At 37.1% G+C, this 14,157-nt stretch overlaps 2 protein-coding genes and 1 long non-coding RNA gene across 8 annotated transcripts in view; 2 read left to right on the forward strand and 1 right to left on the reverse strand.

The window, feature by feature from the left end:
* Window positions 1–6,898, forward strand: part of LOC137759402 (uncharacterized) — a 73,634-nt gene extending 66,736 nt beyond the window's left edge. For all 3 annotated transcript variants that reach the window (XR_011073079.1, XR_011073080.1, XR_011073081.1), the window contains 2 exons: window positions 6,296–6,403; window positions 6,672–6,898. This is a non-coding gene — a long non-coding RNA (uncharacterized lncRNA). The remainder of the gene's footprint in view (window positions 1–6,295; window positions 6,404–6,671) is intronic.
* SERINC5 (serine incorporator 5) overlaps window positions 1–10,454 on the reverse strand; it is a 189,095-nt gene extending 178,641 nt beyond the window's left edge. Inside the window, exon 1 of the mRNA XM_068535578.1 lies at window positions 9,959–10,454. The gene's annotated coding sequence lies outside the window, so the exon portion shown is untranslated. The remainder of the gene's footprint in view (window positions 1–9,958) is intronic.
* The window catches only part of ZFYVE16 (zinc finger FYVE-type containing 16), a 62,438-nt gene continuing 57,810 nt past the window's right edge, over window positions 9,530–14,157 (forward strand). The window contains exon 1 of one of the 4 annotated variants that reach the window (XM_068535576.1): window positions 9,530–9,789. The gene's annotated coding sequence lies outside the window, so the exon portion shown is untranslated. Of the gene's footprint in view, window positions 9,790–9,940; window positions 10,065–12,977; window positions 12,998–14,157 lie in introns of those variants that run through there. The other 3 variants (XM_068535573.1, XM_068535574.1, XM_068535575.1) reach the window with 3 other exon arrangements.

A 14,157-nucleotide genomic window follows, 5' to 3' on the forward strand; every position in this document is an offset into this window, starting at 1 on the left:
CCTAAATGCCCGTCAACAGATGAATAGATAAAGAATATTACTCAGCCATTAAAAAGAATGAAATATTGCCATTTGCAGCAACATGGATGGACCTAGAGATTTTCATACTAAGTGAAGTAAGTCAGACAGAGAAAGTCAAACATAACAAGATAACACTTATATGTGGAATCTAAAAAAAATGATACAAATGAACTTATTTACAAAATAGAAATAGACTCACAGACATGGAAAACAAACTTATGGTTACCAAAGGAGAAAGGGGAAGGGATAAATTTAAAAAAAAAAAAAAAAAAAAAAGGAAATAGGCAGGAAAATTACCATAATAGGAAGAAAATGTCACATGAGGAAATGTGGTCCCATATTATCCAGTCTCCTTGTATATCACTGGTCAATCACAGCAGATACTCTTGCAAAGTCTTACTTCAAGAGAAAAAGTGAGGTAGATGATGATTCCCTTTTCCTGTTTAGTATATACTTTCATACTTTCTTTTAACCTGTTTAACTGTATATATATTTTAACTTGTTTAACCTGCTTGTGTATCTATCTTTCTATCTATCTCAGATGTATAAATATATGTGTGCGTATATATACACATATATAGTTTAATATGAGTTGTAAAAGTCTCAGAGTCCATATGAGTCTATTGGTTTCTTTTTAACATTAAGGAAAATTGTAAAGTGTGCAGAAAAGTTTCTTTTGGTTATCTCTCTTTCTTGATCTGAAGGAGTAACTCAAAAATATTTTAAATGAGAAAATTCACTTTTGAACTGACTATCAAATCTGTTACCAAAAAAAGCTAATAAAAACATCACCATCTCTCATAAGAGAGGACAGGATTTCCATTCTATTTTTATTGAGAGATCACCATTATAAAACTACTTATAGTGGGCATGAATTTTATTTCACAATGCCAGGATACAAGATATATCACATTTCCCTATTTCCTAAATCAAATATAATCTGTTCTGAGGTTGGAGGGAAAATTCAACCAATCATTTTTGGGATTCCCTTCTCTTTCTTGATGGGGTCCCACAACAATCCTAGTAATGTCAAAATCAGGAGGTTGAGCTGTCCTTTGCTCTGTGTGGTTGCCATATTTGCTGTTGCTCTGTTGACTGCAGGACGCTGCTATACAGTGCTGGAGCTGCCTCTTGGGCACTGAAGATCAGGCAGGCCCAGAGATACATCTTACAAGGGATCTTTCCACTGACTTCAGACTGTGCCTCTCACTGCCAAGTTCCTGAGGTCACTGCATGCCTACAAGTCTTGGTCTCTGCCACCCAGTGGTGGGTTCCTTGTCTTCTCTCCAGCTGTAGAAAGTTAATACTCTCCCAATGTTTGGAAATGTGATCCCTTTTCTTGAATATACATAATGAAAGGAGCTGGTAACCCCAGTTCATTTTTTCTCCTAATTATACACAATGTTAAATTTATGTAACTCAGATAGTATGTCAACCTTTGTTTTGAGCTTGTTCTCACAAAAATATAATTATTTAAGTGACTAAAAAGTAGAATAATTAATTTCACTTCTCTGATTTGAATTTCAGTTCTCTTTCTGGCTCCAGTTTACATGCTAACTGGCAGTGGAATTAGATCACTAACAGTTGCTTCTTCTCTCTGTAAATTGCCTGATATTGTCACTTGCATCTTAACATATTTGAGCTTTGGTGAATTTCCTTATGCCAGCTTCCTAAACATAAAATTAGTATAACTGTGCACTAATATGATATACCTATATCTTTGAAATTTTTGTAGATGAATTCAATTGTGACTATCCTTAGATATAGTATAAAAGCACCAAATAGTTTTGATAACCTTTTCTTATTGACCTGTTTTATGACTTTATAGAAAAAAGTAGAAATCTAACATTAGAGTTATAAGTATATCCTAATCTGATTTAAATTTAATTATAATTCCTTGGACCATTTTAATAATATTTTTCGTATCATGATTTTGGCAATGGATATGACATGTGTTCATTATAGTATTAAACATTGGGATGTACAATGGTGAAAATGCTGAAATGTGTTTATTAAAAGCTAGAGAACTGGTTTAGTATCATATATATGTAGTATATGATATGTAGTATCATATACATACATACATTTAACTTACATATATTACCCCCCACACACACACACCATTAGTCTCCTTTAGACAGTACAAGGGAACCAACTCATTCTTCTGAAAACGGTCAGTAAAGTAAAAGGTTGAATATTTAACTTCTCTTTCCTGTATGAACTTTATTTCAGGAAAACTAAATTGTTATTGAGGGACATTTTTCTTTCCCTAGAAAAATTCCAGCCAATAAATAAAAAAGAAATGATAGATTAGAATGTCACCATTTTGCAAACTCCAAATCAAAGGATGAATCCAAGTAGTGATTATCAATGGTTGCTAACATCACTGAAAGAGAGCCAACAAGATATTATGTGTCTCCTGATGGAAGTACACACCATCTATGAAGTAGCCTTGCCAAAAAAACTGAACTGTATCAAACCAAGCCTCTAGACCTAGCTACAAGTTTACAGGAAACACAGAGGCAAGAGACACGTGTTAAAAGATACTATGCAGAGGGAGGTGCAGAAAAGTCCAGATACTGAAAATTTTATAGGCTAAAAGACATGGCTTTTTAAAAAAACAAATTGCCAGGAACAAAAAAGAAAGAGGGAACTTTATTACACATCAACCAATCTCAATTTGTTGACCTTATTTGGATTTTGATTCACCCAAGCTATTTAAAAATGATGACATTTATGAAACAATTGGAAATATAGACAGCAATGCTTAAATATTTGACACTATTGAAGAATTAGTGTTAAATTTTTCAGGTGTAATAAAGGTATTATTAATATATTTTTGTGAAGAGCTGTTTTATTTTAGAAATACATACTGAAATATTTATGAATGAAATGATATAACGTGAGATTTTCTTCAAAATAATAAGGTTGGGTAAGGCTATAGATGAAACAAAGTTATCCATATTGAAGTAAGATACTAATATTGGATAGAAAAGGATTTCATTGCATTATTATTTCTACTTTGTAAAGTGCTTATCTTTTAAATATATGTGTAGAAAAAATTTAGAGATGAAAAGATATGATAAATATAGCAGAGAGAGGAACACTCTCAAACACATTCTATGAGGCCACCGTCACCCTGATACCAAAACCAGACAAAGATGTCACAAAAAAAGAAAACTACAGGCCAATATCACTGATAAACATAGATGCAAAAATCCTCAACAAAATACTAGCAAATAGAATCCAACAGCACATTAAAAGGATCATACACCATGATCAAATGGGGTTTATCCCAGGAATGCAAAGATGCTTCAATATACACAAATCAATCAATGTGATAAACCTGATTAACAAATTGAAGGAGAAAAACCATATGATCATCTCAAGAGATGCAGAAAAAGCTTTCGACAAAGTTCAGCACCCATTATGATAAAAACTCTCCAGAAAGTCAGCATAGAGGGAACCTACCTCAACAAAATAAAGGCCATATATGAAAAACCCACAGCCAACATCGTTCTCAATGGTGAAAAACTGAAACCATTTCCTCTAAGCTCAGGAACAAGACAAGGCTGCCCACTCTCACCGCTATTATTCAATATAGTTTTGGAATTTTTAGCCATGGCAATCACATAAGAAAAAGAAATAAAAGGAATCCAAATCAGAAAAGAAGAAGTAAAACTGTCACTGCAGTTTTACTTTATTTGCAGATGACACGATACTACATGTGGAGAATCCTAAAGATGCTACCAGAAAACTACTAGAGCTAATCAATGAATTTGGTAAAGTAGCAGGATACAAAATTAATGCACAGAAATCTCTTGCATTCCTATACACTAATGACGAAAAATCTGAAAGAGAAATTAAGGAAGCACTCCCATTTACCACTGCAACAAAAAGAATAAAATACCTAGGAATAAACCCACCTAAGGAGACAAAAGACCTGTATTCAGAAAACTATAAGACACTGATGAAAGAAATTAAAGACAATACAAACAGATGAAGAGATACACCATGTTCTTGCATTGGAAGAATCAACAATGTGAAAATGACTCTACTACTCAAAGCAATCTACAGATTCAATGCAATCCCTATCAAACTACCAATGGCATTTTTCACAGAACTAGAACAAAAAAATTTCACAATTTGTATGGAAACACAAAAGACCCCAAATAGCCAAAGCAATCTTGAGAATGAAAAATGGAGCTGGAGGAATCAGGCTCTGGGACTTCAGACTATACTCCAAAGCTACAGTAATCAAGACAGTATGGTACTGGCACAAAGACAGAAATATAGATCAATGGAACAGGATAAAAAGCCCAGAGATAAACCCATGCACATATGGTCACCTTATTTTTGATAAAGGAGGCAAGAATATACAATGGAGAAAAGAGAGCCTCTTCAATAAGTGGTGCTGGGTAAGCTGGATAGCCACATGTAAAAGAATGAAATTAGAACACTCCCTAAATGGATTAAAGACCTAAATGTAAGGCCAGACACTATCAAACTCTTAGAGGAAAACACAGGCAGAACACTCTATGACATAAATCACAGCAAGACCCTTTTTGACTCACCTCCTAGAGAAATGGAAATAAAACCGAAAATAAACAAATGGGACCTAATGAAACTTAAAAGCTTTTGCCCAGCAAAGGAAACCTAAACAAGACGAAAAGACAACCCTCAGAATGGGAGAAAATATTTGCAAATGAAGCAACTGACAAAGGATTAATCTCCAAAATTGACAAGCAGCTCATGCACCTCAATATCAATAAAACAAACAACCCAATCCAAAAATGGGCAGAAGACATAAATAGACATTTCTCCAAAGAAGATATACAGATTGCCAACAAACACATGAAAGGATGCTCAACATCACTAATCATTAGAGATATGCAAATCAAAACTACAATGAGATATCATATCACACCAGTCAGAATGGCCATCATCAAAAAATCTACAAACAATAAATGCTGGAGAGGGTGTGGCAAAAAGGCAACCCACTTGTACTGTTGGTGGGAATGTAAATTGATACAGCCGCTATGGAGAACAGTATGGAGGTTCCTTAAAAAACTAAAAATAGAACTACCATATGACCTAGCAATCCCACTACTGGGCATATACCCTGAGAAAACCATAATTGAAAAAGAGTCATGTACCACAATGTTCATTGCAGCTCTATGTACAATAGCCAGGACATGGAAGCAACCTAAGTGTCCATCGACAGATGAATGGATAAAGAAGATGTGGCACATATATACAATGGAATATTACTCAGCCATAAAAAGAAACGAAATTGTGTTATTTGTAGTGAGGTGGATGGACCTAGAGACTGTCATACAGAGTGAAGTCAGAAAGAGAAAAACAAATACCGTATGCTAACACATATATATGGAATCTAAAAAAAAAAAAAAAAAAGGTTCTGAAGAACCTAGGGGCAGGACAGGAATAAAGACACAGACATAGAGAATGGACTTGAGGACACGGGGAGGGGGAAGTGTAAGCTGGGACGAAGTGAGAGAGTGGCATGGACTTATATACACTACCAAATGTAAAATAGATAGCTAGTGGGAAGCAGCCGTATAGCACAGGAAGATCAGCTCGGTGCTTTGTGACCACCTAGAGGGGTGGGATAGGGAGGATGGGAGGGAGAAACAAGAGGAAAGAGATATGGGGATATATGTATATGTATAGCTGATTCACTTTGTTATACAGCAGAAACTAACACACCATTGTAAAGCAATTATACTCCAATAAAGATGTTAATAAAAAAAAAAAAAGAAAAGATAAATGAGATTCTCCTCAAAATAATTCAGTTGTGCGGGGAGGGATAGAGTGGGTGAGTTTATAGGTAAAATAAGATCTTTGATTTTGATTTGATTTTGATTTGATTTGATTTTGAATCTATTGCACTAGTCTCTGTACTTTTATGTGATTGATGTTTTTCATTAAAAAAAAAGTTAAAAAAATTCACTATCATTCTGAGTAGTAGTAGAGGTTAAGCATGTGTTTACAACAAAATGTATTTACCTAGTAAATCATAATAATTGTAAGTATAGAATAATTTATTTGTGAAGGCAAAACACATTGGGAAACGACGCTGCCGTAAGTAGCCTCACTGAGACACCACCCTGGTATATGGTTCAGAATAGCTACGTCCAAATCTCAGAGACATAAAACAAAGTTTATCAGCTGTGACAGGCTAAGCTATGTTGCAGTAACAAATTACCCCCAAATCTCAGTGGCATATAACAACAAGGTTTATTTCTTGTTCTAGAAGTGCTCTGGAATCCCTCAAGAACTCACACTAATGGAGTGGCCACAGTATCAAGTCTGGTCTATTGCTGTGCCAGAGGGAAAGGAGGCTCTGGAGTGCCTCACATTGGTAAGTAAAATATCCAGTCTAGAAAGACACGTGTCACTTCTCACAGTTCATTTGCCTCAATAAGTCACTTGGCCCTATTCAACCATAAGGGGGCCAGAAGATACCCTGCCATCACATGCCCAGAAGAGAGAAGAACTAGAAATATTTGGCAAAGAAATCTGACCCCCTCAACAAGAGAACCCATGTCATGATGTTGAAGCTGTATCAAACCTGAGCCCTGGGGACTTCCCTGGTGGCGTAGTGGTTAAGAATCCACCTGCCAATGTAGGGGACACGGGTTCGAGCCCTGGTCCGGGAAGATCCCATATGCTGCGGAGCAACTAAGCCCGTGCGCTACAACTACTGAGCCTGCGCACCACAACTACTGAAGCCCATGCGCCTAGAGCCCGTGCTCCACAACAAGAGAAGCCACCGCAATGAGAAGCCCGCACACCGCAATGAAGAGTAGCCCCCGTTCGCCACAACTAGAGAAAGCCCGCGCAGCAACGAAGACCCAACGCAGCCAAAAATACATAAATAAATAAATGTATTAAAAAAAAAAAAAAAAACCCGAGCCCTGGGAATCACTGTACCTTGCACCACCTCTAAGACAGTATCCAGACACAAGTGCTCATCAATCCTTTCGGGTATATTTCTCTCTGATGACTCACAGTCATGCAATATATTGTATGCAGAGATTGCATAATGAATATAAGGTAATTGGTTGGCTCAATTACGAATTCAGCAATACTTTTAAAAAGGAATCCTTCCATTTTTCCTCTTGGATTATTAAAGTAATATGTTCTCATTACAAAAAAACTTGGAAAATATGGAACACTTGGAAGAAGAGGGAGAAATCACTCATAATTTCACCTTCCAAAAATAGAGTTAATATTTTAGTGGAATTCCTTCCAAACTTTTTCTATGCATTTTTAAAAACTAGTTCGCACAGTCACCAAAACTATAACCATTTCTTCATTGGTGACTTTGTTCCAAATAGCTGATCCAATTGGCCCTAGACCAGCAGACAATTTTTTTAAAAACTGTTTCAGCTCTTTTCCTTGTAACATGGGTGTTTTAGCATGGTTATATATCACTTAAATGCAGATGGGTAACTAACAGTTGCATGTCACATTCTGTATTTTGGTGCAATGAATCCCTAGTTCTAAAACTGCTTGTTAGTCTCAGACCAGCCATGAAACAAATGAATAATTGTAATAGTTATTTTCATTTGCTTCTGGTATTTTCTCCACCCAGTTTACTTATGAAAAGGGAACAGCTTTGGAAGTTCATATTACAATGGAATTTAAGCCTCTTAAAATCATCAGGATCCTGGTTACCTTTCAAAATAATAAAAACTGCTGATGATCCAAGTGATGACTAGGTAGTCTAAGGAATAAATTGACCAAGTATGTTATAACTAGGATGATGACTTTCCCCAAGTCCAGAAAACATTTAGTTATAAATAGGATCTTTAGGTAAAAGATGATACATTGAATATTTCAGTAATATTACTCAACTTTTGCCAAGGACTCTTTTTCCTTAATATTTTATCTGACATTACATTTGATGTGTAGCTTTCTTCTTTATTTCAACCAACAAAGGAAATCACAGAAAATTTGACCAAGAATCTATACAAAGCTCTTGTAATTTTACTATACTGCAGCAATCTCTCAGCTATTTATGTTAATAAATAAAAGAATGACACGGTGGATTGTGAACTTCTTCAGGGCAAAAATCATAAATTATCCATCGTTATAGTCCTTATAACTCCTAGCATACTGCACTGTATAGAGGAAACACCCATAAACAAATAAATGTGATACAAGGTACAATTTATATGTGAAAGGTAATTGGGTTTTGGTACCTTGTTTATTTTCCTTATTGTTACTCATCTAAATCTTTGTATTCTGATATATCTCCTTATAATTTCCAAAACAGAAGTTACTGAATTAGGTCATGTGAACATTTCTTGATATGATTTGACAAGTAACTTTCCAAAATCTTTGTCTTAATTTATATACCCAACAGGGTATGAGTGCTCATTTCATTCTACCCTCACCAATGGAGTCTATTCACAATGTAAACAAACTAATTAGATCCATGGGAAATAATACCTTTTTTGTCTTCATTATTAACGAATTTGAACATTAGTAAAATATGCAGTAGGCATTTAAATTCCTTATTTTGTGAATTGACTGTTCATGTATATACTTTTCCCATTTACCTGTTTAAGGTCTTAGTGTTTCCTATTTCTAGTTTTTGTCCTCACACTGTGCAATGTAAATACTTCTATCTCAAATATGCACTTGTATACATGCATCTTTGCTGTAAGACTGTGTTTCTATAAGGGTAGTGACCCCATTTTATTTATCTGTGAGCAACACCGGACACATATTAGAGAAAATGCATACTGTTCTTCGTAGGATTATTCTTAGGATTAAATGAGATGACCTAAGCAAAGCATTTAACACAGTGTCTGGCACATAGCAGATGCTCAATAAATTATTTTAAGCAATCAATACAAGTTTCACCGTTGAACTAAAGCCACACAATTTCATTTCAGAATTTAGGAAAACCAAGATGAAGTATGTTTGAAAGATCAGTAACCATGCTTGTCCAAGTTGCAGATTTGGGATTTGAACGCTGATTCTCAAATCTGTCACCGCAAATTACATCAGACTTAATATTCCTGAGATACTAAAACTCTTGAAATTTTTGAAAGAGCAGTATGAATTCTGAACCGGTAAAACCTTTTGGCAACCGACGGATTCTTTTCCCCAGTCTGTAATACCCTGACCTCACACAGATGTCTCTTCTTCCCTCATTTAAATTTATAGGAAACTTGTGGTGAACACAGTAAGGCTCAAACAAGCACAAATATACATCACATGATTGACATTTACTTCTCCGGATGAGTTAGCTTGTGTTTTCATACAGGGGGGGCAGCTGTTCTCGCGGCCACTGTCAGAAAAGCAGAACTAAAGCAAGGAGAGGCAAAGGCAGAGCCCTCGGGAATGGCCAGTCGGCTGGAGGGCTTAAGGCTTGGCAGGGGGGTAGGAGCATTTTTGTTGCTGCCAGGGTGTGAGGGGGAGGGGGGCTGCGGGTGGTTGCAAAACCAGCCCTAAGCAAAAAAAGTGAGGTTTTTTTCCGGGAAGACAGCAGAGCTGGGGGGAGCAGGCCGCGTTGGCTGCCCAGCAGGCGGGTGTGTCCAGTACAGGCCGCAGGACGCAGGAGGCTGGGGGCGGGGGAAGCTGCGTCTAGGTCAGCGAAGGGCAGAGGAAGCCGGACACGGACGCAGTCGCCTCCCGATCCCGGCTCCAAGGCTTCTAGTGGGAAACCGAGTCCCGACCTACGGCCGATCTTCAGGAGCCCCAGTCACCCCAGAACCTCCTCAGGCCTTTCCGGTAAGAAGCCCGACGCCCGGGGCTTAGAACCTGCATGGCAGCGCGCAGGCGCCTCGTGAGCCGGGAGGCCGCGGACGCAGGAGGGGGTGTGTGAGGCACAGAAAGCCTTCTCTGCGCCTGCGCTATCTGCTCTCCCTAGGTCGGTGGGGGGGTAGGGGGGGCAACAAACCTTGAGCCGACATCGCGCACACCCTGGATTCCCGGCCGGGGTCGCTCTTCACTCCTTAACGCGGCGTCTCGTCAAGCCTCACAGAGCTCCGCAGGGGTGTGGGGAGGTAAGAGCCCCCTGGAACAGGCGTCTTGGCCTCTCCTCACCCCTGCTGCCCTCGGGGAGGGGGCGGGGTGACCGCTGGTCGCGCTGCCCTAGGCGCTGGGTCTGGTCCTCCTGTTCCTCCAGGGACCGAGCCTTGGGCCCCCGACCCATTCCTTTCCTGAGCCCCCTGAGCTGGCTGGGAAATAAGGACTCTCAAACCTCGCGGCTCCTCGGTAAAGCCTGTTGGGCCGGACCAGGCCAGGATGGCAATCACGGCCGCTGTTTGCCGGGTCCCACCCACCCGGGCCTCCCGGAGTGCTCGGCGCTGCCGGGGGAGCAACCCCCGGGCCGCGGCGGATGGAGGGAGAAGAGCCCCCAGGGCCGCCTGTCCCTCCAGGGAAGGGGCTGAGCCTGCAGGAGGGACTGTCGCTCCCGAGGAGTGAGTGGTAGCCTCTGCGCTGAAATGACTCTGCCCCCGCAGAGGAATCTGTCATCGCCGCCCGTGCTCTAGCAAAGTCCATTCTCGCACCGATGCATTTTCTCATCGTTTTAGACCAGAAGGACGCGCTAGTGTCCCTTCGTCTACCTTTTCTTTAGTACCTTTGCAAAATGATAAAAGATGATCTAACTTTTAAACTATAAACTTATTTGTACTACCGTGACTGCATGATATTATATTCCAGACTAAGGGAGTTCTTGTTAGTTTGACTGGTATGGAAACCAGTCCATACATTTGATAACTTAATATTTTTCCTTTAATAAAATAGGCAGTTTGTTGATCGAATTAGGTTCCTTAATTTATTATTTTGAGCTTGTCTTTTGAATTGGCACGAGTTCAGTGGTTTGATCTAGTAGAACTATATATAATTTTCCACCTAATTTCTTCCCTTTTTTCTCCTCTGGATATTAAGCCGCATGTTTAGTGTAAAAAAAATTAAATATAATAAAGAATAAGGAAAAATAATCAACTTTAATTCCACATTTAAAGGTAATCAACAATAGTTAATTTTGTCTTTTCACCTGAGTCTTTTTTTTCCCTGTGGCATTTTCTTAATTGAAATAATGAGATTTTATATACAGTTGGATTGCCTGCTTTTCTTGCTTAAAATTATATTTTAAGCATTTCCCCATGTTTTTAAAAAGCTTCATAGACATGACTTTATGATTTTTGATTACACAACTGATACATGAGCAAAGTGTCTTTTGAAACAGTTACATTACAGATAAAAATAAATTCCCTTTTAATTATCATCCCCAGTTATAATATTACATAATATGATGGTATCACAGTTTATTTAATCCAGTGGGTCTCAGGATCCCTTTATACACTTAAAAATTATCGAGGACTAGAAGAGTTTTTGTTTTCTAATGCAGTATATATATACCATTTTAGAAATTAAAACTCGGAAAATTAAAAAATTTTTTATTCATTTAGAAGTAATAAACCCATTATATATTGAATTAAATTATATTGTTTAAAGTAACTATATTTTTAAAAAAAAATTTAGTGAGAAAGATGGCATTGTTTTACATTTTTTGTAGGTCACTTTAATGTCTGGCTTTATAGGAGATGGCTAGATTCTCATATTTGCTTTGCCCTTCGGTCTGGTGCGCTACCTTGTTTAACCTGAAGCATATTAAGAAAATCCATCCTTGCACAGATTGGTATTTGGAACAGGAAGGCCCTCACCCCCCGAAAGCTCTTGGGGTCTTTAGGGGTCCTCAGACCACAGTTTTAAAAAGCTGATTTAATCATTCTTGTATTGGTGAGCTGTTAGATTCTTTGCAATTTTCACTATTACAAACATTGCAACATTGAAAGTTCTTTATAATGTGTTCTTGGGCCTAAGTACTAGTGTTTCTCTAGAAGTGGAATTGCTAGGTCATAGAGTATATACTTTAAAAAAAAAGTTTTGATAGACATAAACATCACTTATGATGCCTGCATAATTTTCTGTGTCCTAATGTCAGTGTTTAGATTGCTTCAATTAATGATTTGGCAAAATATCTTTGCATATTTTCAGTTGTTTTGGATTATTTTCTTAAATTTATGAAATGGGAATCGTTAGATAAAATGTTAGGAATCCTTTTGAATCGATTGATGCATATTATCACATTGATCCCCTGAGTGAGTATACCAGTTTATTTCCTATCAGCAGTGTCTGAGATGCTCTTTTTATCAAACACTTACCAACATTGAGTACTTTTATTATTAAAAAGATCATATTCTGATCTAGTAGGCAGTGAATGGTATGTATTCTGATTTGTGTTACTTTGGTAATGCAGGTTGTACATTGAATGTTTTTTCATAATCTTACTAGTTATCTGTTCATATTGTTTGCCCATTTATGGTCCAGTGTCCAAGTGTTTTTCTAACAGATTTGTATTACCTTTTTACATTATAAGGATACATGCTATCACTTTTTTTGAAGGAAAGGAACAAAATTATCTTTTTTCCTGTTTATAGAAGTAGTATATTTTTGTTAAAAAAATACTATAAGAACATGTAATATAGATGTTATGCTTATATAATCTCAGACACCATTATGAACAGTTTGGTGTTTGCTCCTCTGTATTTTTTTTTCTTGTGCCTTTGCTAATACTATATATTTTTTTTTTTTACAACTTATTTGTAAAAATGGATTTGTACTATGCATGAAGTTTTACAGTTTGATTTTTTTGTCTTTTAGCATTATATATTGGATATTTTTTCATGGAAGTACATAGAACTATGGGCAAAGTTTTTGCAGAGTGGCTTTAGGAACACCAGTTGTGACCTTTAGTTATCTGATGTCAGGCTCCTGTCCTCTTCTATATTCTCTTCCTAGGTGATTTCATCTATTAACAGCTATGTGCTGCCAATTCCCAAATCTTTATCTATCTCAGACTTCTCTCCTGCATTCCAGATCCTTAATTCAACTGCCTATTGGACATCTCCCCCAGGATGTTCTCAAGGTACTTCAAACACCAGTCCAAACGTGAACTCGTGTTTTCCCTCAGTCCTGCTCCTCTTTGTATTGCCTGTTATGGTCAGTGCTACCTCCGTCTACCCAGTCACTTGCGATGGCAACCTGGCAGTAATCCTAGCTTTCTCCCTTGCTTTCACTCCCCAAAGTTCCCATTCTTTAGCCGCTTTTATATCTGTTTCCTTTTCATCTGCCCTGTCTCAGTTCAGGCCCTCATCATCTCTCACCTTAACCATTTTAGGAGTCTCCTTATTATTGGTTTTGTTGTTTTCTGACAAATCTTGCATGTTGTTGCCAATTTGGTTTTACTCATGAAGAGATTTTTAAAAATCATTTTTGCAGAGTAAATATTGTAAATATTTGTTTATAAAATTATGAATACATAAATGGCCAAGTTAGTAAAGATAATACCTAAAACAAGTTATCATATGCACACATAAATAAACTTCCTTAGAATAGGGAGTATATCTTGTATTTCTTTTGTGTCTTCTGTACAAGGGTAGATTACTGGCACAATAAGTAAATCTTGATTGAAATGGGACGTATGTGCAGTTTAATAAGATTTCATGTCAAAAGATTTCAATGTCATACCTTTTACAAATTGTTAGATTATATTATTATTTATCCTACCTTGTTTTGTATCTTTTAGGTGACTCAAAGAACATAATACTTAGTAGTACATTGCTATTTAGATAGAAATACTTTTTAAGTAGATATTATTTAATAAATTCTATAATTTTTAAGAAAAATTATTGGGCTTTTTCTAATGAGAACTGTTTTCTACACCTTTGAGTTCTGTGCTTTATTTTTTAAAAATACATTTTGTATTATAGTTCCTTTATTACTTTTTGCTATTATATTTAAGGTAATGTTTATGTTTATCAAAGGGATACCTGTACATAATTTAAAGAGTCAAATAATCCTACAAGACTTATAGTGAAAAACAGTAGCCTTCTGCCCTCATCCTTCTCTCCCTGAATCCCACTCTACAGAAGCAGCTTTTCTAAGTGTTCCTCATTGGAATCACAAACACAGAAAATAACTTGAGTAACTATTTTCTCAGCTTCCCCAAGGGTGATTTATAACTATAGTAGACCCTTGTACAACACGAGTTTGAACTGCAGGTCCACTTATACTCAGATTTTTTCC

Source organism: Eschrichtius robustus, chromosome 2 (genome assembly GCF_028021215.1).
Source record: "Eschrichtius robustus isolate mEscRob2 chromosome 2, mEscRob2.pri, whole genome shotgun sequence".
In the NCBI taxonomy this organism is placed as follows: Eukaryota; Metazoa; Chordata; class Mammalia; order Artiodactyla; family Eschrichtiidae; genus Eschrichtius; species Eschrichtius robustus.